The 24,539-nt window shown below is 32.4% G+C and overlaps 1 protein-coding gene and 1 long non-coding RNA gene across 6 annotated transcripts in view; one reads left to right on the forward strand and one right to left on the reverse strand.

The window, feature by feature from the left end:
* LOC150100171 (uncharacterized) overlaps window positions 1-18,155 on the reverse strand; it is a 123,310-nt gene extending 105,155 nt beyond the window's left edge. Inside the window, exon 1 of one of the 3 annotated variants that reach the window (XM_090403140.1) lies at window positions 18,029-18,155. The gene's annotated coding sequence lies outside the window, so the exon portion shown is untranslated. Of the gene's footprint in view, window positions 1-12,530; window positions 13,122-18,028 lie in introns of those variants that run through there. The other 2 variants (XM_090403138.1, XM_090403139.1) reach the window with 2 other exon arrangements.
* Window positions 1-24,539, forward strand: part of LOC150100173 (uncharacterized) — a 60,774-nt gene that overhangs the window by 6,185 nt on the left and 30,050 nt on the right. For all 3 annotated transcript variants that reach the window (XR_016549281.1, XR_016549283.1, XR_016549282.1), the window contains 2 exons: window positions 8,835-8,925; window positions 18,390-18,553. This is a non-coding gene — a long non-coding RNA (uncharacterized LOC150100173). The remainder of the gene's footprint in view (window positions 1-8,834; window positions 8,926-18,389; window positions 18,554-24,539) is intronic.

The following is a 24,539-nucleotide window of genomic DNA, read 5'->3' on the forward strand; positions in this document are numbered from 1 at the left end:
TAGATAAGATAACATTGTCAAGTTCATTACATCCTGTGTAATCAACATTGGTGGGACTTATGAATCATGTGTTTATAATTATATTGCTCAATCAATTCGTTGTATTGGGGTAATAATATATTTAACAGCTTAAACAAGCTATTAAAAGTGTAACCAACATATGAATAAGCGCAATGCTTCTTGAATTATACAAACAGGAAGCAAAGTCAATTCTGGCAGTTGGTTGGATTTAATCAGTGCCAATATTAAACAGCATCTGCTTTTTTATGTGAAGGAAAGAAAGAGATAACTAATTTTTTTTCTGTCTTGAATAGAGGAACTTTTTATATATTTTTTCCAGCCATAATAATAACAACCTGATTAAAAAAGGCCGACAGGAGGAAGAAATAAAGAAATCAATAGTTCTCAAAATTAAAAAAAAAAAAAGGGTCTCACATTATATATTATAATTATTGGATATTCTTTAGGGTGTGAGTTTTTAGCTTCTACGAAAAGGTATTATTTTAGTTCCCTGTTTGGGTGTTAGCTAAGTTTTATATTTGCACACAGCACTTACCTTTTAGCATCCCCATCCTTCCCCCCCCCCCCCATCCCAATGTTCCACGAATGTAGCGAGTGGTATTTAAACAAGGGTACGGTTTCAGCTATAAATTTTGCATGGTCATGTGGCAAAATGAACCCTGACAGCGAAAGGTGGCAGTAACGCTCCACCTCCCTGAATTATATTTGCTAGCTTTCTGCCGCTAAATCCCTGGTAATGAGCAAAGTGAATGCAACCGAGTCTCTCCAATTAATCTACTACCTGCCTTGTCAAGCATGAGCTAGCATTTCCTGCATGAGTTTGTTGCTAAGAGACGGGTAGGTCTTTGTAGCCAGGTCTTACTTCTTGAACTTGAGCTCTTGGTGTTGAAGGCATGTGTGTTTGGACTTATGTAAGTATACGCATCTGCATACTAAGATGCTAGTGTACATATGTACAATCGTGTGCTCCACCCATGCATCTTAGAACAAACAAAAGAAGTCTTATTTTTTATATGTATTCTATATGAGAACTCATTATAAAAAAGCAGAAAGACGCTATCGTCTTAAGATACTGAAAATGAGAAGAACTTTTTCTTACCCAAAAAAGCATCCTTGATGTCGGTCTTTATTTCATTCTTTAATTTCTATTTCTTTTTCTTACTTTGGTTCTATTGTTAAAACTATAAGAGCATCTCTAATGAATGAGAGAGTATTACTTCTTACATTCCACTTCTTTGAAGACTTTTTTCTTTCCTACACGTATGGAATCTTCTATTCTGTTCCAAGACCTTGATTGATCTCCAGCTATAGAACCAACCTTTATAAAGGAATGAAAAATGATGTCTCTGGCGCCACCATGCGACACAAAGGGAATGAGACAGTGTTATTTTTTTTTCCCCTGTCGCTTTTTTTTTTTCACTGGATGGCTAGGGTTTTCTATACATATTTAGTTAACTGGTATTCTGATACTACGATAACCACAATTTTTTTTTCGAAGAAGTCATTACTAACCAAACCTTTTTTTAATTGTTCAAAAATATTCTTAAGACATATTCCAACTTTAATTATTTGTCTGTAAGTATCTGAGATGCTTAGTTCTTGAAAAACATCGGAACTTTAAATGGAATTTTCAGAATTTTTTATGATATTCAGAAACTAATGTGTAGTATTTCGGAGAGGGTGTCTTCACAAACCTGCATACCAAAATTAAAGAAATAATAAAAATATTTTTATCTATCTTGCTTAATTTTTAAAACAATTTTGAGATTGGCTGGACTATTAGATATTACCTTTCTTGTTGTAAAGCGAACCGATTGTAGATAGGTCAACGTTCATCCAAACCCCCGTTTGTAATTTTAATTTTAATTCAATACTGTATACATTAACTTTCTTCATTTATTAGAAATCTTAAATTTCTCAAAGGAAATGGTTGGAATTTTTGGAGTTTGGGATTGTGGCTCATTTGCTCTGTGAATAAATTCAATAGATAGAGAAGAAAGGAAGAGAGAAAAAAACTCGTGTAAGATTACATATTTTAGTATGTTTATATGGACAAAATTGACTTCAGAATTACTCTACTCTCTCTCTCTCACACACACACACAAGAAAATAAAAAATTATTACAAGTTCGTTATGAGGAATTGATTCTTCGACTTGTTTAATGAATATACTTATCTAGAACAATTAGAAACACACGCTCTTCTCTGGAAAGATTTCGTATTTCGTCTAAGACCCAAGAAATCTTTGTACGATCTTTTCAGCTGAACGAGTTAGCTAATCTCATACGGGGATGGTAGAATTTTTCTGCCCGGAAACACGGTTTTTATCTCCGCAATACCAACAAATCAATCGGAGATAATGTATTCGCCTCATAACTTCAGTTACTAAGAGCTTTTGGTAGCAACGACATATTTTGACCGTGAAGACGTGGGTTCAATTCCCTTATTGGTATGCTAGAGATCTTTATAAGGCTTTTGTACTAAAAGCGAGTTACAGGTCTCATAAAAATAGGTGGTAGGATTTTTCTTCCTGATATCTCAGGGTTTCTCTTATATTCCATGAGACACAACCTTAGGTACAGTAGCTTAATTACTAATCAACAACAAAGCCTTAGTCGAAATGTTAAAACAACCAAAACCGCATCCTTGGAAATTTATGTATTCCTTCGGCTCCATTTATTCACTTCCATATTATTTTGCCTTCCTACAATGAATATTTTTCATCTTTGTCGAAATATAATCAGATGTTATGACTGTAATTAATTAAATATTCTGAACTGTTCCCATTATTCTACTCCCACTCGGAGGTGTAATCTGCTTTAGATTCTCGCCCACCCTCACATTTGTTCTGCTCCAAAATCAGATTTTTTTTTTTTTTTTTTTCCCAGAAAGAATAATAAATACTGGTTGGTCATTTTGGTAGCATTCTGGCACCGATCCCATAACAGTGGGAAGAATACAAAAGCAGAGAAATGAATCTTATGTATAGATGTCGTGCAATTGTATTACTGATGCTCCTTTATCCACAGGAAATAATAACCCGCGAGATCTATCGCATTCGCTTGTGGCCAGGTCATTGCCTACCGTATTACCTTTCATTTTTCTCTTGCAGTCTGGTCGCATCCATATTGTTGCGGGAGTCTGCTGTAATTATTGGATACTGTAACATTGGTTGTATATCAAGTGCTGAAAGGAAACTTTATTAAGCCTTAGCGCAGTGCTTCCATTTGAGGTGCGTATTTACAGCTTTTGTGATTAATGGTGGGAAAATCCTTCCTGAGAGACTTGCCTAAATGCTAGACACAACTGCTGAACACACGAAATAATCTTTATTATTAAGCGGTGGGGGGGAAATCTGATTTCAGGAGTTGCAAAATGTTCATTGGATATCAATATCACACATTTCAAAACAGCTGGTTTTCAGTTGCGGTTTTTCCTGCAATATAGAATATTATCTCAAAAAAAAAAAAAAGTAGGCAGAAGGATTAAAATAACCAAATAAACTACTGAAAACTAAAAAAAAAAAAAAAAACGCGTGCTAAGAATCATTTAAATTAATTCAAAAATATCTATCAATGTCAAAATAGTAGGAGGTGCTTATTTCATTTTTTTAGTGCTACACACACTTATATACATATACCACACTTTATATATATATATATATATTATATATGGATTTGTTATATATTTTTATTTGTATTAATTTTTATCTATTGCTTAAATCTAAATGTCATTTTATTTCATTATTATTTTGTTTCTCGTATGGTATATGTTTCGTTACCGACATGTTTACAATGTACCTTATGTATTTGCAGAATATGCAGAAAAGTATATTACTAATTATATATATATATATATATATATATATATATATATATATATATATATATATATATATATATATTACTAATTATATATATATATATATATATATATATATATAATTAATAATTATATATATATATATATATAATAATATATATATATTATTATAATAATTATAATAATATATATATATATATAATTAGTAATTAGTATATTACTAATTATATATATATATATATATATATATATATATACATACATTATTATATATATTATATTTTATTTATTATTTATTATATATATTAGATATATATTAGATTTTGAAACACTTAAATGCAGATACCAAAGAATACATAAAATTGAACATCGAATTGAAATTAGAAGAATTTCTAAATTACTACACAGAATTGTGGAGAGACAAATATTTTAAAAATGACAACTGGCAAACAATTAACGAAAAAATACGCAAGAACAAGATTCAAAGAAAGACTCTTATTATTTTTAAATAAAATTTATTCAGCTGGCATCCCCACAATAGAATGGAAAAAAGCAATTGTGATTCCTATCTTTAAAAAAAGTAATAGAGATGACCCTAAAAACTATACAGGTATCAGTATACTAAATTCCTGTTACAAAATATAAGCATCTTAAATAGCAAACTAATGAAATTTTCCGAAAACTTTATTTTAGAAGTACAGAATGGATTTAGAAAAGGACGATCATGTGTATGGACTCGGCCTTTTGCCTAAAATTAATAATAGGGAAAAGAAGAGAATACAATTTAGAAACACATATTGCATTTATTGACTTTGAAAAAGCATTTGACAAAGTTAAAAGAAACATATTATTTAACATATTAAAAGAAAGACAAATACCAAATAATATCCTAAAAGCTATCACGAGTATATATGAAAATAATCAAATACAAATAAGATTAAATCACGAGCTATCATATACGAGAGAGATAAACCAAGGGGGTCCGCCAGGGACTGACCCCCTTGGTTTATCTCTCAGCAACTCTTTTTAATATCTGCCTAAATGAAATAATAATAAAATGGAATAAAAATTTCCATCAAGGTAGTAAACTTTCTCCTACAGTGAACTTAAACACCCTCTTTTTTGCCGACGACCAAATAATAATGACAAATTCTGAAGATAACTTATAGAAAGCCATTTTAGATCTAAATGAGATACCCAAAGATTATGGTATGATAATATCAACAGAAAAATCAAAAACTATGGCCTTTAAAGGACAAGATACAGCAAGAACTAAAATAGTATTAGATAACAAGATATTAGAACAGGTGAATTCATTTAACTACCTAGGATGTATGATCATATATGAAAATGAAAAAGATATAAACGTAAAAATTACAAAATATTTAAAAATAACAGGTGTAATTAACTCTATATTTAAACCAAACCTAGTTCAAAAACAAACCAGGCTAAAAGTATACAATACATTAGCCCTACCAGTCTTAATGTATGGAAGCGAAATCTGGACAATAAAACAAAAAGACAAACCAAGATTAATAACAGCTGAAATGAAAATGAAGTTCATGAGAAAAACTTCAAAGTATACCCTATTTGATCACAAAAGAAACGAAGAAATTATGAAAGAATTAAACCAAGAACAAGTAACAGAAAAAATTAAAAAATATAGACATAAATGGATAGAACACGTTCAAAGAATGAAAACAGAAAGATTACCAAAACAAGCCTTAAAGTACAAGCCATTAGGGAAAAGAAAACCAGGACGTCCTCTTAAAAGATTCAACGATGACTTCTAAGGCCGGAACAGGCCACGCTAGGCCTAAAATGAATCATCAATTTAATTTCACTTTACACTTTATACTCCTAATTGTATGCTGTTCTATTAAAACCTATTAATATATTACTTAAAAATTAATAATTAAGTTAATAAAATAATTCAACTATATATAAAAAAATATTATTATTTTCGATTATTTTTTGAAATTCTGATAAAAGAAACACGCCATTATATTATTCAAACTTCTACAAATAAATAATTCTCAAGAAAAAGTTACGCGATTGGGAAGAAGAAACTAAATACCCTTTCAAACATCATTCGTTCAATTCATACGTATAGGAAAATTAATTCCAGAAATAAAGCAGGAAACCTCCTGACACAGAACCAGATATTTCGACCCAAGTTGTGGCGGAAGAAGGCTGTACTCATTCGGAAGATATATTATATTACACGAAAATGCTACATTCAAGCAATAGTCGACAATCGTTGGTCCAATAGGGACAAAAATAACAATTAAAACATTGTATCTTCGGCCTCCGTACAATGTTTTAATTGTTATTTTGGTCCCTATTGGACCAACGATTGTCGACTATTGCTTGAATGTAGCATTTTCGTGTAATATCGTGTAATATAGAGACATTGCTAATCAGCGTGATTGTGATTGACTCTTGTCAGCTGATGATACACAGTCATAGTCAATATTTCTTCACCATTACACTAGATTAAATACTAATAGTCAATGGACTAATTTGTCACCAAGAAAAAATCTTCATAAGATGAAATGTAATGATCAAGACGCAACACAAGCATCCTTGCTGTTTACTACCAAGTAAACAATTACTCTGGGTGCAAAAGATAGACACACTGACTAAAAAGGACGAAAACAATGGACCTTACAAGAACAATATAGTCTGGTGTAATTGTTTTTCTTTACGTTACTATGCCTAAATGACGGGGAAATTAGTAGAATAGCAGAAGATTCCTTTAATGTACTGACGTCATGCATTCCAAACGAATACATGTTTTCTAGGGGTAGGGAAATCGACGCCAGAACAACAGAAGGAACTGACAACAGTTTAGAGGTGGATTAATGGCAAAACAATTCTTGAGACACAGAAAATTTTGAAGTGTACCTAAAAGAAATTATCTTTCTGAATCTTATTTTTTCAACAAATTGGGAAGTATTTCCACAACTAAGGTATCCCAGGTTTAGGAATCGCCAATACTTTATCGGCGATTTTTAAATTGCCAAATCTTATCACATTTCGCCTTTACCTTCTTGTCTTGCCTTTAAATTTTTGTGTGGTTATAAGCAGTTAAAAATAATTACCGTATTTATCTTCTGCAACAATGTAGTGTCTCAAAATCTTCGAGATTTGTTTATAGTTACACAGATATGCCTCTTTGTGAATTTATCCAAATAAATCTGATGGATATTCAATCCCAAGAATTCAGAAATCAACGAGTATTTTATTCATTCTTCTTATAAGCTGAATGAAGTTAAAAATTACAATTGAAAAGTATGTAATTTAGGAATTAAAATGCAGCTAATCATGCAACTGAATTTTAGAGTATTTAAAAAAAAAAAAGACCGAAATATGGTTCAACAGAATGTCCAATAAAGTTGCACTTTAAGCACATAAAAATTCTCTCATATCATTTGCTTACGCAATTCTCATTTTAGTCACATGAATGCATCCAAAACTCATCCCAGGTTCGCATCCTACGCTCGCGATTCGTGTAGCTAATATTAGAAAATTAATAATATTCCCCTTAAACAAAACACAGCTTCGTTATCAGGTGCTCCAAATATTTACATCTTCCTTCTTATCACGACTGCAATCTTCATAAATGAAGATAATTAACCAATTAGCTACAACATTTCGTGTTCTTTTCGTGTTCAAAGTGTCACAGTAAATGGGAAAACTTGATGACATTACGAGGTATAGAAAGGGCCATTATTGACACGAAAATCAGTTCTGTGCCGATATTTTATCACCGATTAAATTCGCCTTCTCCTTCCGGAGATGCAAGCTTTAATTTTGGGCATAAATATACAAATAATGAATCATCACTCAGAATGTAATTAACTAGTAAAAAAGTTACTGTTATTAGGCTCTTTATTAACTAATCTATGACGTCATAATGGAAGTAAACGTGGCTTAAGCGTTTATTGCACTTTAGAAGCGTTTTATTAAAAATGCCAGCATTTATGAGGCAACTACACCATCATTCGGCAATTCAAAGGGGTGATTAAAGGTATGCGTGCTTTAGGAGATTTTTAGGGATAAAATCGGGAACAAAATGTTCAATAATGAATACACTGAAAGGGAACGATTAAAGGACTATATAGGAAAACGAAACAGCCTGAAATATTTCTATATTTATAAAGTTTTATTAAGAAAAAAAATTCAAGTAATAAAAATGATCAAGGATGCAGTTTGAATTGACGCAGGATTATTATTTTTTATTTTTATTTTTTGAAATGCAGTTTGTAGACAAATTGTACACAAAATCTAGCTTATGATAGCCGAAATGCACTTTCCTCATTTCAACCAAATAAAAATAAAAAGCATGAGCGTGGTGATGATAGGCACTTATCTAAGTGGGTGTATACACAAACTTCTGTGTGGACATTTAATAAGGTAAAAGAGTGTGTTAAGATTGAACTGTGCTGATGTACAAAGTACATGACTAAGATGTATACAAAATCCAGATAACGAATAAATAAAGGAACACAACACAGATCATGCAAACTTCGAATTTGAAAGAATCCAGAGAAATGATACTGCGTTAAGTATAATCTCGTTTCCAAAAATACTCAGTTTATATTTCCTTATATGACGACAATACAAAACATTAAAATTTTGTGATTTATTATCGCGTCAAGTTGCATCGCAGAAAATGAACCAAAAAAGACAAAATAAATATTCACGTATGATGGTAATTTAATGATATCTTAAACACATTATACATTAGAATAACATTCGATGTTACTATTTTTCAACCCCCCCCCCATTTTCGTAACATATTTAGTACAATAAATATGATTAACTGTACATTTTATAAATATAATAAATATGACATATATTTCTGTATTTCTTGTTACATTTAGTGCATTTTTGTCAAGGATATTTCCTTGAAAAAAAAAAGAATTATAAAAGTACTTAAAAATATATTTCTATGATTTATAGAGATCGTTTCTTTAAATTTTCTAGGATATTGGAATATGAAGTTGTATTCTTAAAATTGAAGTATCCAGTTCGACTTCTTCGGTTGTGTGTCTTCTAACAGATTTATTAGAAAATGGTTCGTAATATTCAAACAAACTTTAATTATCTACGCTTTAGCTTTATCGATAGATGCCAACTTTGGTTTATCTTGTGTGTGTTTATATCTAAGAAATATAAAGTGAGGCAAAAGTTCGTTTATCGGATACTTCATTACAATTGCATTATAATTAGACATTAAAATCCTAGCACAAGTAAAGAATTCTTAGTGATGGTCGCGTGATATAGTGTATCATTTTTGCATCGCACTTCCTTAGGAGGGCTTAGTTTTCTAAATAAGTGTTTTAGGTAATTGAATGAAGCCAGCTTCCTCTGCTAAGTCCCTCTACGGGGAAGTATTTCATGTCTATAGATCTGTGTGTTCACGAGGCCTGCTTACGAGATGTAAAACCTGAATTTCCTGACCTACGTCTTTGCAATCAAAGGGATTCTTGATTAATAAAAAGCTTTTAAATGGGCTCATATATTTGCTGGCTGCTTGTTGATAATCACATGCATTAGATCTTATTAAATGATTTATTTGTAACTCTCATTCAAATATCATAGCCAGGAAGTGAAGTGATATGCATAAGAACCCTATGCAGTACTGCTTTCTTTTACTGCAATGGTAATAAGATTTTAAATTATAATCAGGCAAAATGATAAAATAGTTTACTTTGTATTTAAACTTTTATATATGAGATGAATGACGTAGCACTGAAATCACACGAGATTATTTATCGATTTACTGCATTATATAATCATAATGTGGTTTCAATGTTAGGCCATTCATTCTCTTATATAAAAAGCCTAAATACAAGGCAGAATTGTTTATCGTATTTTATAATTTAAAATCTCGTTAGTATTGGCAATAAAAAATAATACATGCGGATATAGAAATGTTCTTTATTTAGCTTCAGTAAAATACGTATAATCAATAAAGGAGAAAAAAAAAAAAGAGATTAATTTATCTGCTGGCGAGTTGTTTTCAAATAATGTAGAGGATGCTTAGAATGATAAGTAAAGGTAAAGATGAATGCGTCATTTTTATTAAAAGTTATGGAATGACAGCGAGTGTGAAAGATTAGTTTTTCTGTACAAATTCATCAAAGAAGTTCGATGACCCCATCATGAGATACATATTACTCGTTTCAAGAAAGTATATATATATATATATATATCTCTACGGTTAGATTATCACACCAACATATTCTGACGTCTAGCAGTAAAAATAACACAGCATGGATTTTAATTTCTCTATCTTTCTTATAACAGATTTTGTATTTACATAATTACCCCTACAAATACATTACTCATGCATTTTGATATTTTTATTTTTATTATTGCTGTGTAGAACTACTATTTATGCATGTATTCTGCCTTTTTTAGGATAATTTTTTGCCAAATAGAATTCAAGTTGTATATTGAATTAAAGACAACAAATTGAATTAATGACAAAGATTAAATTAAATAATTGAAATATAAACATTCTGCTCATATAGCAACTAAAAAGAAACATTAACTTGGCAGAAACTCACATATTTATTTTTCCGCAAATGAGAAAACTGTACTAATAGAAGTAATGAGTGAGAAACAAACCGCTTGTTTTTTAATATTTCAAAATTTATAAAGTTTAATGAGGTAATGTTTCTTAATTTTTAAAATTTTAAGAAAAATTCTTAAAATTATACTAAATAAATGCCTCATTTTAAAATTTTATTATTTTTGCACAATTTTTATATAAATCAATTTACTATTTCAAAGCTTCTGTAAGTGCGATACGAGACACACCTGAAAAACACGTCAACCATCTTTTGTATAAGAAGACTAATGCCTTGTCTCGGTAAATCGTAAACAATTTTCGTACACAATGCGATAACTCCAAACCCTTTGTCCAGGAAAGTACGCTATTAGGACACTGTGAATTTCTCGCCTACCACCTGTTTTTTTTTCCTTTCTGTTATTGTGGACAGTTGAACGTAAACTTTGTTCCACCTAGGAGACGAACAAGTACCTTACACATGCGTGCTTGCGTGTCAAAGGGAAATATATTTTTACCGGATAGCAATACGGAGTTTGCTGACAAACATACTCTACAACTTGAACGAATAATATTATCTATCTCACCGCTCCCGTTCCAAAGAGCTTTTATTTACACGAAGTGATAAAAATAATCATCTATGATGAGACTATTACATGCGCTTGCGAACAATTGGATACTGCTGACTGCAGCCGTAAGATTTATAACAAGTTATGAGTGCAATCTGAAGACTTTCTTGAGAGCTGTGAACGAAACTCATAATTAGCCACGCTCATGAACTTAGTGAACTGTAAATCATATTAATGAGCAAACTATCAGCGTTGTGATCAGCGAACGTAAGTTTACGATACAATAATTCGGTGCGTAACCACATAGAGAACATTATTTATCCATCAACCATGCATTGCGCGATGACCCTTTTAACAATCATTAATACCGGCAGATTATGAATTTGAGTTTTCATTCAAAATATAGTTCATGTTTTCAAATTAAGGTCTAATTCCAAATCCATTTTCCTTGCATACATTATGATAACATTCACTGAGGCAAACTTCATTGATAAATTCTAGCAATCACAATTATTATGTTACGTTATATTTTATGTTATTTATGTTATATTTTATTTCAAAACACAACATACAACTCTTTTATTAAAAATTAAATGTATTTTTATATAATTTTATTTAATGTATTTCATTTATCCTAGTTTTCATACGGTGTGTGAAGTTATTTTTCATTATTAACTTAAATTATGGAAAATATACAGTAATTTTCTTAAATATTTAAGAAATTTAAAGTTTTATTTAATATATAATGAATTTTACTTTTTATTAATTTATTATTACCTATTCATGACATTTTAATATATGATTTGACAATTTTATTGAATTAAAAAATAAAGATAATCTCGCCAATTGAAAGAAATTTTTCTCCAGTACGCCTTTATAATGTGATAATATCATAAACTTGTTCAAATTCTTACTTTTCAGATGAATTTTTAAAATCAATTGCAAGTCCAATTTAATCAATAAATATCCAATTCTTATTTTTTAACATAACATTTCAAATAAATAACAAAAATAAAAACGTCTCTGGTTCTTAACACATTCTTTAATTCGTCACCTTCGAAACAAAACAACAACAAAAAAAGTAAATAAGAAGAGTATCGTAATATATTTTACTTTAATGTGGCCGACAGCCACTTGCGAAAAGGTAATGTATGAATGGTCCCAGCTAATAACTTCATCTCACTTATTAAGGAAAAATATAGACCTCCTCTATATGTTTAGGAAGGCATAACTGTCTAGGAGAAAGTGAAGAACATACACTTCTCAGCGAGTGCGGTTCGACGCTGTTTATCTTACGCCTCTTCCACCACGATCACGGACAGACCCCAGTGCACGAGCCAACGATCAGTCGTCTGCCATAACGGTAGCCATAAAATGAACATATAAGCCCCGAACGGCCCCTAAGTCTCGCGGACGTCGTATATAAGGCGTTATGGAGAAAATCTTCAGGCTGAGACCAATGTAAGGAACGGTCCGCAGACCACAAAATATTGGCTTCATGTGTTCCAAAACTTTAGAGAAGAGCGTGCTTCTTACCTGCTTCTTGTGATTTATTCTTTCCGTTGTGAAGACTCACATTCTCACGGCCGTGGGGGTTAAGTTGGGAGTCTCATATTGAGGGGGTTTTACCCTAAGTACACGAAAATATTCAGAACCGTCCCTTGGTGGACTTTACAGTCTTAATGTTGAGATAGGCACGCACGACGGTGTGGCGTGCATAAGTTTGGAAAATTAAAGCAGGACCATAACTATAGAAGAGAAGAGTCGGGGGCTACAGCCTCTGTAGCGTCTGAATACTTGGCCTAGATGCGCGGATTGCGTTCGAGCAATGAGACTACGTCCTGCGCATTTACAGAGACTATGACCGTCTGAGACGGCACAGCAATTTAACGTACACAAGTGCATGTAAAAATCCCCAGCAAGGTAACGAATCACAGAGCCAGATGGGGGAAGATGACGCGGGGGAGGCCTGTCTGTTTAATCGTTCGTATTATCGAAAAAAAAGATGATAGATATCTCAAACGCCCTCTGGCTGGGCATCCTCTATTATTAATAGCACCTTTGACAGGATGTTATCGCTGTATCGTGTGAAGAATAACGAAGACTACCTGCCAGCCAATTCTCCAATACTAATGACATGAGGAACTAGTAGAAGAAAGAAAGAAAGAAAAGAAGAAAGACAGAGAGAAAGGAGGGGCAGAATGGAGACAATCCACTCCAAGTAGTTCTTCACCGAACCCACGTTTGAAACAGGCCTCAAATGTCGCTAGCATCAGACCGAATACTCTCCAACCAGAGAGCTATTACTAATCCTGGCACATCTTCAATGCGAGCAACTTCATAAATCTCCATGTGAGTTGTGAACGTTGGCTTTTTTTCGTGTTTTACAACTTCATTATTACTTGGTAGTGTCACAAGAGTAACAGCGGCAGGTCTGTCTTCAATAGCACACAGTTTCATAGACGGGTAAGGATTAAAGACTATCGACATTATCAGGATCTTATCTGAAACGATTAGGGGTGGAAACTTGGTAATAAACCAACCAGCGTTAACAGACATTGCTAATGTAACACTAAACCGGTTGTCAGCGGATGGCTTGCTATGCCACCATTACGACCCTTAACACCACAGGTCGTGACTTATCCCTCCTCTTTAAGATCTTTAGATCAATTAAGGCACTTTCATATCAAACTGCGTGAAAAAAAAAAAAAATTGCAAGCCATTTGTTCTAATTGATTATGAATGGTTTAAGCGTGCTTCTGCTTTGACTTAAAAGATTGGAAAGATCCGAAGTTATTTTTGTATGAGTATGGCCACGAAGACAACAAATCGTGTTATAAATTAAGATTGTATTTGTATAAAGTACCATTATAAATCTTCCCCACAGTGATACAGTTTTAAGTTAGTATAAGTGACTGTAAAAAAAATACTTTGTAAATAGACATCTTATAATTTTCATTCACGTAATATTTGACATAGAAAAGTAGCACAAATCAAACTTCTTTAAACAAAGACTAGATATGCTTTATTCCCTAATTCTTTATGTAGGTGATATACATTGTGATTTTTCTCTGGACATTTAAGACATTGAAAAGACAGCATGGATAGAAATTTACATCTGTATCAACAAATGTAATATATACAAGTGGGTGAAATCAGAATCGAGGAGAGAATAATGAAAAGTACTAACAAAGGTTTCTTTTTTTTTTTTTTTCTTCATTGATAAGAACATTCGTGATGTAAATGGAATACAAATAAACATGATATTCTAAACACGTTCTCTATCTTTAGTTCATTCATACCACTAACATCTGGTGAATCAGAAAGAAAGAAGATTTCTTTCTGATGAAAGGCTTCATCAGAAAAAGCAGGTCGGAAACAAGAACGAAATCATATATTTCCTACTGTCAAAGAGAGAAAATACGAGTGCTGCTGTGCATTTTGAATGTTCTGTATAATAAGTAAACGAAATGTAACAAGGTAGGTGATATAACACAGAAAGGATACACGGTTATCTTTTGAGATTGATATTTATCATAAAAGCCCCCAAAGCAGTTGTTTTTACAATCGATTATATTACAATCACGCGTTTTTCTTCACCTTCGAAGCCAAAAATTATTAAGTGATGCGTGGATTATAATTTTCTGAATACAATTCATGCTTACATTTGCAATTCAACATCTCTTCGCGTAAAAGACAGAAACTTGGTAGGTTTAACTTGTAGATATTCCTCTCAGCAAGGAAGAAGTTCGGAAAAGATTTTTGTGGGGGTGGGAGACGGTAAATAATACCATAGAACTACAAAACTGTTTTCTAGTAGTTTCAACGGCTAGACACTGGGTGGTCGATGCTACGTGTCTTTCTCACAGAATTGTGTTTAAAGAACCACGAGAGCGTGAAATATGTGAATGATGTAGTGTAAAAATAAACTTCGACCTTGTGAAACTAGCATTAGAAACCGTTAGATGAGTATTGCATTCTGTTTCAGAGGAAGAGCAGTTAACGGATGGAACATATTCCTGAAATACAAAATGAAAACAAGTCGTTTATGTGGAAAGAGAAAAAAAAATATGCGATAGCAGAAAGAACTGGAAAAAAAAATTACATATTTGAACTACAAATATATTTTTATAGACTAACATTCTCATAAAGCTACATGGTTGAAATATTAGAAATTAACCCACTTAAAAAAAAATGCATTTGCTGTGAATGGCTCGATTGCATTTAGAAATCTTCATACTTTCAGGTGTAAATTGCAGTTCTACCATGTGTGCTTTGTATTATGGGATACAAAGGCAATTAATGTGACGTCATTGGCTTCTGTTTACTAGTAGCCTATATACGCGCCAACTTTGTTTACACTTGGATCAATGATAAAACATGAATATAATTCTTAACAAGTTTAATCTAGTAATTATACCTTTGGCACAAAGTTTTATTAAGGAAAAGTTTAATCGAATTAACAATAGAAGGCAGGAGTGTTTTGGTATTGAAATTAAAAAAAAAAAAAAAATACGGTGATGTTATGAATATGCATTACTTCTCTGCTGTCTGCTTTGGATTTAAATTAAACTAAAAAAAAAAAAAAATGCGGTGGTACTCGGTATAATATGCACTACTAGTCTGCTTTCAGCCTTCTGATTTGTATTATTCATATTATATTTACTACTCCTTTTTGATTTGAGCTTAATTAACATATACATTACTACTATTCTTTTCAGCTTAATTAACAAAAGAAGTTACCCATTCTAATAATAATTTGTGAGTTCAAATCTTTCATCATTGGCCTTTGGAAGTAAAAAAAGATATTATGCGAGTTCGTATCATTCATCGCCGGCTTGTGGAGTCTAAACGCTGTGTTGAGGATCTGCAGATAGTGAGAGAGGAAGAGAAAAGGTAGAGTGGATAGTAGTAGGTATTAAAGAGGCCTCAGTCGACCTGCTTGGCCACATTTAACCTATTAACAGGTCTGGGCCAAGCAGATCTTCGACATTTTCTCCCTACGTCCATTCTTTCAGCTTTCGACGGTCAGCCATCTCTGCAGATGTCTGACCGACGAAAAAAGCGACAAACAAATGAAAGAGAACACAGAAAAAAGTAATTCTGGAAAATTGAAAACAGGATTGACTGTGAAGGATACACCATACCAACGAGAGAAAAAGCCAGTGAGTTGCAAAATTAGAACTGAAAGAATGGGGGAAGAGCCTGGCCCGAGTGATGCAGCCCACAAGAAGCTGCACCGCCTCGCTGTAAGCCTTCGCCGCTCGGGTTCTCAGGTCTGCCCCCTCCTGTGTGAACTAGATATATAAACGAGAAAGACTAAAAGGAAAACGATTTTTTTTTAAAAAAAAAAAAGATTCTTAATATTAAAAATACCGTAAGATTACGAAAATCAGTCCTTATAAGGATAAGGACTGGCTTAAAGGGGCGAAGCAAGAATGCTTTTCATATTCCCCGTTATCTGTAGAAAACAGTGTAGGGATAAGGTGTTATTGAGCAATTAAAGCTCTGATCATAGCAGGAGGGTAACAGCAATAGCCAAGCCTCAATTAGAAGTTCATTGGCTACAGCATTGCCATCCATTACTCTCCAAGGGTATTGGATTGAATGAATCAATCACCCAACCTTCACGAAAATCAGTCCTTATAAGGACCGGCTTAAAGGGGCGAAGCAAGAATGCTTTTCATCGTCCCCGTTATCGGTAGAGGACAGTGTAGGGATAAGGTGTTTTTGAGCTATTAAAGCTCTGATCATGGCAGGAGGGTAACAGCAATAGCCGAGCCTCAGTTAGAACTTCATTGGCTACAGCATTGCCATCCATTACTCTCCAAGGGTATTGGATTGAATGAAACAATCGTACCACTTTCCCTACGGAAATCAGTTAGCTGTGTTGTGTTATTTATTATATTATATTGAGTAAGAGAATGGTGTATTTTCGAATTTAAAACCATGATATTATTATAATATCCTAATTAGTTTCTTCTCAATCTATTATATATACATATTTTGGGTACTGTGATATTATTAAGAATATTGTTTTTATTTTACTTTGTTATGCATTCAGATTTCCGTGGTATGATTAACACAGGGAGTAATTCCAGCATTTTAATTAATTCCAATATATTACTCCACTTTTATACTCTTAAAGGCCAATATAATGTGGATTACTGGTATTATTAATATTACATATATGTTATATAATTATATATTGGGTTGCTATGTATTAATACTATTGTATTAGGAATGGCAGATGTATTCGGACTACGGTGATAGGCTAAATATCTCCAAGCCGTATATTTACATTAATCGTTAAGAATTTTAGGTTTAGTCGTAACTTTGTAATTTGTGTGTGTATATGTGTGTGTATGTGTGTGTCGGAAATTAATTAAAATATAATTTGTTTATAATTCAAAAACTAGTACAATGAGCGCCATAATTAGAAAAATAAAGCTATTTTTATAAGTGGTTGTTGACATATTTATTGTTACTTGGCATTCATCAGGTTTCTCTCTTTCTTTCTTTCTTCTCTTTTGTTAGAAGAATTCTAACAAAAGAAAGAGAAGAGCGAATGTATATTATAGTTGATCAACAAATGGAAAAAAGAAAAAATACAGTAAATCATTTTTTTTTTTCATTTCTAGTCAGAAAAAGTTAGGACACATAGGAAGAGTTAATTCTTCAAACACTAAATATATCGGATAATATTCGTTACTTTAACTGTCACCTACTTTTGCATTTTCGACACGTTTATTTATATTCTTTGGATTTATGACTATCTTGATTTCAACATAAAAGTAATACCGTTTATAAATATAAAGTTGTAAATATGGAAAAATACGTTTGGGGATATCGTGACACCGTAACTGCATACGTCACAATATTTGTTGGTAGTAAAAGGTAATATTATCTTAATTAACTTCTGTATAAATAAAGCTGGAGGAATTTCACAAGTAGTAAATGCTGTCAAGGACATATTTTCATATAAACAACGGAAATTTTCATTCCACTTAAGAAAAACATAGTAATACTCGTACCTGATAACAACAACAACACACGTCGAATTTGGTTGCCATAATACATGTAAGCGAATAACCAAAACGTAAATCGAATAAGGCTTTTTGATGACAGTTTATGAAATCTGGGTAGGTATGAATATCACTAATACATTTGACTGCAAATCAAAAAACTCGCGTGAATGTAAGTTCGCAGTACAAATGTTCTCAAATCTAAACAGTCGTTCACGGCAAGCAACAACAAACGATATTCGAAAATGTATCCTTCCGCGTGATATTTTTTCGACAACGGCACATTTATTTAGCTAGTTAAATTAATCATAATACTTTGGATGCTTTACTAAGTCTACATGAATGATTATATCGCTGATTTTAATTTCAGGAGCCAAGTTGTGAAGATTCAACACTGAAACTGATTTGTTACGACTGCCATCATAAAACCTCCGCCATTGGCACGTTCATGAAACCTTTGACCTCATGCTATCTATCTATATATATCAAGGTGGATTAAGCAATTAATGTTAATTCAGTATTTGATTGGCTTCGGTGAGTAGCTTCGACTGTGATTACATTTAATGAGATTTATTGGCAAATGAAAATTATAAATCATGTTTACATTTGGTGTTAAGTAAAAGTCTTAAAGGTGTAATGAATGCAATCGTCCCGCACGTTTACAATACTAAACATATACACAACTTTCTAAATTATTTGTATTTATTATATTAAAAAGCTGAGATATGTTTATGGCAATATGGAAAAAAAATATTCGTGGTAAAAACGGGAAAATAAATAAATAAAAATTTAAATATAACATAATGAGAGAAAAGTTAGAATATGTGTGTGTGTGTGTGTGTTTGTTTCCATAATTTATAAAGAACATAAAAGTAAACACAAGGAAAGAAAACCACACACACACTGCCTCTTCATATCTATCTATACACTATGCAAGCTCTTGTATATATAGTAAGATTAAATAATGAATATTTAATTATTTATTTAACTAACTTTTTTTCCCACAAAAATACAATGATTAATATTCAGCTTTTGCTTAATAAATTAACCCTCATCATACACTCTTCTGGATGGGAACTATATCTCATCCCTTTGCCCTTCAACATATTCATATCTCAGACTGAACTTGGAATTTTCAAAGTGTTCTTCATTAAAGCATATAACGTCAAGTGATTAATTTTATACTGCATTTTTATACTTTTGTATTGCAGTTACATTTAATTGCAATCACAAGAACACAAGTTGGCTCAAAGAGTGAGCAAAAAAAACGCATTTTAGATGTCTTTTGGATGAAATCTTTTTTCATGTAACTGATCAACACATACACGTGAAACAAGATTTGATCCAAAAGACATCTAAAATGCTCACTTTTGGGGCTAACTTGTGTTCTAATGATTGCAATTAAATGTAGCTTTCAAAGCCTTGAATGAATACTACTAATGTAATTTAACAGTTATTAATCTTTAATTGTATTCTGGGAAATTGGGCATCTTATGATATGTAAACATCTCACTAAAAAAGAAAATACTTTGTAAATAAATGTTATTAATATACTGAGACATATCAGGACATGGTTTTTAAGGGGTAAGCCTCCTCATTTTTTTTAGAATATTGAGATTAAAGTTTATGTCTTGATTATTTTTTTCTATATAAACGTAACTAATATTTTAAAATACTGTACATGGCAGAATACAGTAACATAATAAGAACTTCTAAGAATTAAAAGAGTCATACGAGAGAATGAGTAAAATCTTACAACTACCCCAAACACCATTCCAACTGTTTATTACTGTCTTATTTCTTACAATGTTCGTTAGCCAATAATTCATACATGTTCATAAATACAAGCTCTCGCCCAATGTTATGGGCATTGTTATATATGCAATTTTACTTATCAGTACAAAAAAAACATTTAATGAATTAAATGTTTTTTTATACTGATCCAAGCATAATTACAATGTTGACTTTCCAAATCAAAATCCTAAAATAGGTCGTTATTGCAATATTCACATTATTATTGTGTGTGTGTGTGTGTGTGTGTGTGGTGTGTGTGTGTGTGATTATATATCGCTTCGACATTCGACTATATTTTATGGTACATTTCTTGTTTTTCATTTCTGAATACGGTGAAAATGCATACCCTTCTTTGTTTAATTCATGTGTTTCGTCAATTTATGTTTACAAGATATTCTAACGCATTTTCGTTTTCCACGTTCTGGTCTGACCTTGTAACTATCTCTTTTCTTTCCCCGCTTCCTTCCTTCCTCAGTGTCTATTATTATCTTGTCTAAGCTGAGTTGTTTTCCTGAATTCTTTCTTTTTCTTATCAGTTTTCTCTTTGTGTGTGTTTTCGTAAGCATTTCTTTACAACCATACTTCATTCCTATTTTTGTGCAGTCACTGTTGTCCATTATTCTATCTACCATTCGCTAAAAGATAAGAAGTCGGTGTACTAAGTATTATTTTGAAGTTACTTGAAGAGATAGGAAGGTAATCAGAATCACAATCAAGAATAAATATAGATATGCGCATTTAGATATATATATAATCATATATGTAATATTAATATTAATACCTGCAGTACTATATCTTAATAAAATTACAAAATGTATTAAAATTGCTTACGTAACTTCTATTTGTTGGAATATGTGAGTCAACAACTGTTCCTTATCCTTATAAGGACTGGCTTAAAGGGGCGAAGCAAGAATGCTTTTCATATTCCCCGTTATCTGTAGAGGACAGTGTAGGGATAAGGTGTTATTCAGCAATTAAAGCTCTGATCATGGAAGGAGGGTAACAGCAATAGCCGAACCTCAGTTAGAACTTCATTAGCTACAGCATTGCCATCCATTACCCTCCAAGGGTATTGGATTGAATGAATCATCTCATTCATTCCATAATCCAACAACTGTTTTCTAATCACACAAAATTATGTAATTTGATGATGAAATGAATAGATTGGTGTAATAATATATCAACTTTTTTGCTTTTTTTTGGAAAGTTATTTGTAAGTTACCCAAACAAAATATTAAAGTATTAATCTTTACTTATAATTATATTCAAAATTATATGAATACCGAAATAATTTGAAAATGCATCCCGAATTTGCTGAAGTTGGAAATATTCCCATATTTTGTTTATACTTTTTAGCTAGAGACTAGGTAAAATATACTTTATGTATCACTTCTACTTCTTAATTAGTTCAGGAACAAATGTGAATTCTATAATAGGAACTAGATAAATAAAAAGCATGAATTGACAATAACAGTTTTTCGATGTTGTCCCATTCCAGTTTCCTTTATTCAGATGAATAATTCATAGAGAGTTAGGCACGAAAGAGTATTTTCCGTTTAGTAGAGAACCGGTTGTTAAAATAATCGATGAAAAGCAAAAGAAATCGCATTCAGTTGGCTAACTTCTAGTTGTCCACAAACGACAAGCCAAATTATACCGCAGGCAATTTCTGAGGTTATGAAATGAAACCAAACTTGATTTATGCCTTGTCTGTTTAAGTTCTTAAAAGAACTGGGCGATGGACTGAGTCCTTGACTCTTTATCCCGTCATCTGAATGAAGTAAATCTGTGTGTATGGAGTGTTATTGAGCTAAAAAGCTCTAGTCATGGCTGGGTAACGGCAATAGCGAGCCTCAGTTAAAACTTCATTGGCTACAGCATTGCCATTTGTTACCCTGGAAGTCCTAAAAAGGACTTTTGACTTTTCTTGGATAACCCTTATCTGTTTATATTTACATATAATTAATTATGAGATTTGATGATGAAATTAAGAGATTGGTGTAAATAAATTTGGATAAATAAATTGCTTGTCACGTGAAATTTTGACTTCTTGAAATATTTTTTTTTTGTTTTTTTTAATTAAGATAAACTGTTCTTAATACAGAAATGAAATGTCCTAATTTGATGGCTCATGACTGAGATACAAACAATACAAAAGTAAATTCAAATCAGCAAAATACATATTGCTGATTTCAAGGCTCACGGCTCAATACAAAGTATCTTTTGCTGAATAAGTTGTATCCATACTAGTTTTCAAGTACATACAACATATTTAGTGTTTCAGCTACATATATTTCCAATATTTTTTTCAAATCTATTGAATTTTGTAGGAGCTTTCATGAACTAAAAAAAAAATAATGAATTAAATGTTTGTTATCCAGATGCTTTTGAATAATGTACTTACAGTTGATTAGTATTTAATAATAAATTAACAGCACCTGCACAACCCTAAGATACCAAAACTACAGATGTTGACTTCACAGATACTGAATTCATGGCGTTGGGATTGAATTGGGATCAATCGACCGTGAGATGCGGTGATTGATTGATTCATCCAATCCAATACCTTTGGAGGGAATGGATGGCAATGCTGTAGCCAATGAAGTTCTAACTGAGGCTCGGCTATTGCTGTAACCCTCTTGCCATGATCAGAGCTTTAATAGCTCAATAACACCTTATCCCTACACTGTCCTCTACAGATAACGGGAAAGATGAAAAGCATTCTTGCTTCGCCCCTTTAAGCCAGTCCTTATAAGGACTATAAGGACTGAATTCATGGTAGGCGGTGATTAATACCCTTGGAGGGTAATGGATGTCAATGCTGTAGCCAATGAAGTCCTAACTGAGGCTCGGCTATTGCTGTTACCTTCCTGCCATGATCAGAGCTTTAATAGCTCAATAACACCTTATCTCTACAGATAACGGGGAAGATGAAAAACATTCTTGCTTCGCCCCTTTAAGCCAGCCCTTATAAGGACTGAATTCATTAAAAAGAGAAGCATTTACAAATTCAGAAGAAATCCATGATTACATAATCACAGTTTACAGTCTGTGCAGTATATTCGTAGGACTCATCCTGATGAAAATATTAAGCAGAAAACAGTCATCATTTTGGAATTACAGATCCTCAGGTCTCATCATAGATTTTCCTCCAAATCTCTTCCAGTCATTTTTCTCGAGAAATTCTTCCAGTGTTATTATTTAGCAAACCTCGCTCTTGCATTGACATTAGCAGGACAGTGTACAGTACCCAAAAAATAACTAGGAGAAACGACTTTCTTGATACGACATTATAGCAGCATAAGAATATCATTCTGCCTTCATTTCATCGAAAAATCAGAGGAGTTTGATTTCTGTCGGGGGATATCTTAAGCACGTCTGTAAATGAAGAAATACCAAATTTCCTATAATTCCAATGGAAGCAAATATCCAAGAAGCTGATATAAAATGTCATCTTCGGAGACCGCAGTCTTCTTGTAGACATATGCCAGAGTGCATTAGGCATTCGTTCCACGCCACACGAGTACGAAACTATCGTGAGCACATTATCCATGCCCATTTATCCCCATATATAACCGGCTGCGCCACCGATGTACATTCCGACTTATGAGGCTCTGAGTTACCAAAACCTGCGGTAAATCAAGAGAGGGAAATAGCTTTCTTTGGCTATGATGACATGTTAGTGCAGAAGCCCATTTCTGTCGCCACAAGCCTGTATAAACAGCACTGCAGGAATGCTCTAGGCTTCTGATGGAACTTTTGTGTAGATCTCAATCGCCTTCATGCGATCGCATGCTATATATTAAAGCTAGCCGTGCCTACGACATAGTTTGGCTTTTCATTTCCTTCAGAAATACGGGGAGGGGAATTTTTTTTAACCTCCTCCATCTGAAGTTTCATTAAGTGATACATGGATGCAAGGAGGGATTAAGGAGAAACACAGCTGTCAAAAGAGTAGCAAGTTCGTGTAGAAGATTAATGGTTTTTACTTTAACTCTTGCGCGAATATTACTCTAGAAATATAGATAGATAGATAGATGAAATTATAGTTGTTCCGTGGATCAATTCAACCTCATCTGTTCCCTTAATTAGGCTACACCACCCGGAAGATGAATATATAGTATATTGCCTTTCAAGCATTTATGTATGATAATGCAAAACTCTTTTCCCCATAAATAAATGTCCAGATATTCTTTAATGAGATAAATGGTTAGACCCTTTGCATTCTAGGAAGTATACAATGTCAAAGTAAAATAAAGTGTTAAATATGCTACGATGAATCAATCGAATAACCCCGGATGCATTGTTTGTCGTAGTATTCAAAAGATTAAAAATAAAAGAAAAAAAAATATTCAGAAATTCTGTAAACAGAACAGAATTTTGTTAGAATCACCGCCGTACTCCAGAAGAACTACAATATATGGTTCTCTGATGAAGTTAATCTCATGAAAATATGAGATTATTAAAGTTGTTAATAATAAAGATGAAGTTATTAAAACTGTTATACAATATTTTGCATAAAAGTTTTAATAGCATGCTTAGAATCTGTATAAAAATTTAAATAACAAATTTGTCCGTTATTATCCGTTTTTTTTCTTCTTTTCTTTATATTTCATATTATAAGCTTGGCTCTTACGAAACATATAATGCTAACGCTTCAAACAGGTGTCGCTGCTACGTATAATTATATTTTTTTATTTTTTTCATTTTATTAATCCACTAGCGA

This window comes from Typopeltis vanoorti, chromosome 13, assembly GCF_054136105.1.
Source record: "Typopeltis vanoorti isolate ZY-2024b chromosome 13, IOZ_Tvanoo_1.0, whole genome shotgun sequence".
Lineage (NCBI taxonomy): Eukaryota > Metazoa > Arthropoda > Arachnida > Uropygi > Thelyphonidae > Typopeltis > Typopeltis vanoorti.